Source organism: Pinus tabuliformis, chromosome 5_2 (genome assembly GCF_031772625.1).
Source record: "Pinus tabuliformis cultivar Carrire ecotype Pingquan chromosome 5_2, CPIR1, whole genome shotgun sequence".
Taxonomy (NCBI): domain Eukaryota; kingdom Viridiplantae; phylum Streptophyta; class Pinopsida; order Pinales; family Pinaceae; genus Pinus; species Pinus tabuliformis.
The window spans coordinates 422,512,863-422,516,054 of record NC_142306.1 but is presented as its reverse complement, the minus strand read 5'-3'; positions in this window follow the sequence as shown (position 1 = coordinate 422,516,054).

The window sequence follows — 3,192 nt, the reverse complement described above, 5'->3', positions numbered from 1 at the left end:
TCAACAAGATCTTGCTTTTGGTAAAAGAAAAAACTCTCTGGGCGTTCCTTATACCATCGTTCTACACTCTTTCGATCACTTTGATATTTAACATACTCTAGCCTTATGGTATCATTGTAAATGTTACTTATATCTTTTCTTGTCATGCATGTATCTCGAGGTATCCCTGTGTATAACTCACCAGATCCATCCTTCACATCAGAGATGAACTTGTCCCATATCATTGTAACATTAAAACCTCTTTTAATGAAATGTTGGACACTAGATCGCATATCCCTTGTTAAATGTGGTGCATAATTGAATCTCATGGACCTACCGATTGCATCTATCCCATGACAAATAACATTGGATTTATCAATATGCCTACATGCAGTATATATTATTACAACATCATCTGGTCTCATTTGAAGTTGTCGCGCAAAGAAGTGACATTGGCAACCAACTTTAATACTTTCATGTCGATTGCGGTTTGTCTTTGGATCTGATGATGGACTCTTAATTCTCCTTTTTGACTGTGGACCATATGAACACTAATAATTGTACGTAAAAAAATTACTACAAATTAGATATAATATTTATGCATATTGAAAAAATTATACGTATCTTGAAAAAGCATATAGAGACTCACACATTGTACTGTAGATATGTTGAGTAATTGGTGTAGAAGAAATTGAGTGGGTGCACTTTCATTTGATTCCTCTCCACTTATGAAATCATCAAGTCGACAATATGGAATAACTGCAACTTGGTCCCCCTCAATCTCTGTCCATGTTAAGTTTTCTGCTAAAAATTGTATCATATCTTCCGGGTCTTCAACTTCCAACTCGTTAATCCTCTCCCACTTAGTCATTCTTAAAATACCTATACAAATTGCATTGAAAATAATTTAGTTTGAGTAAATATTATGGTCTTGATAAATTCATAGTGTACTAAGCATGGAAGTCTCATTTTTAAGTAAATATTTTATACTTTTCACGTAAACCACTTTGGGATTAAGTAATATTGAGGGTATCTTAGATGACACTGTACGATAAGTAAGATCATAAGATATTGGGTCATTAATAAGTTTAAATATCTTTGACAAATTTAGACTAACCATGTATGACATATGAATTCTTTCTGGAGGTGGTGCCACCATGTTATTGTTGAGGGGCGACTTGTGATGAGTCACTGAGCTGGAAGGGGTCAAAGGGAACATCCTAACACTGACACATAAGATGGTGCACTAATGGGTCCCTTCAAATAGGGATGAAAGGGAGAGACATAAAACCTCTCCCCAACAAATCCCCCAATATCAAGATAAAACCTCTAAAAATTTTTGCGAATTAAGACAAGAGGAAATCCCCTCTATTAAATCTTCTTTGAGAAAAAAATACACGGTGGTGGTTGGTGGGCTCCAGTATTGCAGAAATAATACTGCAACTGCTGGGACTCCCTTCTTTACTTTTATCAACCCAGTAGTTCGTAACAAACTTGGAAGCGATGGTGCTGTATGCACAAGTACTAGCTCTTGCCGCAGCTGTCACTTGGTCATCTGGCACAAGTCTGCTAGGGGCTTAAACCAACTTCTATGAGCTCTTAGAAGAAACTTTTTAACTGATGGATGAAAGATAACTCAAAGGAAGCTAATCTACTTGCGGAAAGAAACTGAAAGCCAAAAAGTAACGCAAACCCTAGCAAACCCTAATTCTACCAGCTAGTCCTACTGATGCAAAGGAGAGAATGCAAACCACTGGAAGAGATGCCATTACTTCTATGAAGGTAAAATACATGTGTTTAGACTACCTCTATCTGAAGAAAACATCTTTTTGTATTTTTAAATAAGTTATTAGAATTATCATGCATGTGCTTTTTAACTGGCTTTTTACTGTGCAGGGGTGGATCAAGGAGGAGAAATGCTTGGAAGAGGTCAGGAAGGTTCAGAGAGGGTCTAAGGAGTCCCCACACCCTTCCGAAGAGTTTCACAAAGTTTGGATATCAACAAACCTCATTTGCGAGCTTCTACAGGAAGTCTACAGGGGTTCTACAGGATGATCAAAGATTTCTACAGGATGTTCAGAAATTTCTACAGGATGTTTGAAACGTGGATTTTAGAGGATGGGTGAGTGAGGGAAGATGCATGAATGGATAGGGAGGTAGGATAGGGGCCTGGAGTGACCCAGGGACTGGTGGATGGAGTGGTGAGAGGGTGTAGAAGGCTGGCTTGGCTTAAAGAAGGCTAAGACAATGATGGAACAAGAAGGTAGGGTTACGTGGGAAAAAGGACAGGTGTGAGATGAGGAACCTAGCTAGGAGATGGAACAGTTGGCTCTGATGAAGCTTAGGCGGATGAGAGAGTGGTAGAGATGCCCTGCACAGTGTACATTTAACCGAATCAACAACGTCTTACAAATAATCAAAGTCCTAGCTAATCTAATCTAATTGTCAATAAAACGAATGAACAACAGCTTTATTTGGAAAGAAAACCATGTACATCAATCAGGAAAAGAAACATTTCAGAGATCTGAACCCATAACTAACTTCTGCAAATGAAAACAGTACACTAAGGATTGCATGGTCAAGCAAACTAGTGTTTTTGTTGGGGCAGCACTGTTTCTTTAATTCCAGCCTCGGATCCAATAAGGATGAGGCGAAACAGAGAGTGTTGTTGACCCTTTTCTTGGAGCTTTTTCCTGTTATTATCCTACCAATCCATTTTAAACATCTGAAGCAATTCTATTCATAAACAGTGACCGATTTAACCAACACAACTAAATTTGCCCAATAGAAATACGTTTCAAATGCATAAAAGGAAAACAATGATGCATAAAGGAAAGGTAACAGTACAAAAAGGAAGCCCTAGGCTCTCAGGTTGGGCCCAACCCTGAGAGCTATGGCTCCTATAGAAAACTCAGAGTTGATATAAAATCGAATATCTTCTCATTATCAAAAAATAGTCATAAGTCGAGAGTTATGCCCAAAATGGCTACAAGAGAACGAAGTAGAGCTAACAGCACTACAGTGCAAAATATGCAATGGTTTCCAAAAGTCCCTCATGAAAGCTGAGGCCTTAATATTTATACACCACGAGGGCCCTAGCTGGCCTCCTAAATCTATGGGACTTGGCTGTCCAAACTGTGAGTAGACAACCCCTTCCAAAATCTGCTTGGCTGCCTTCTAGATCCGGTTTTGGTGGCCTTTGGAGCTTCGAGT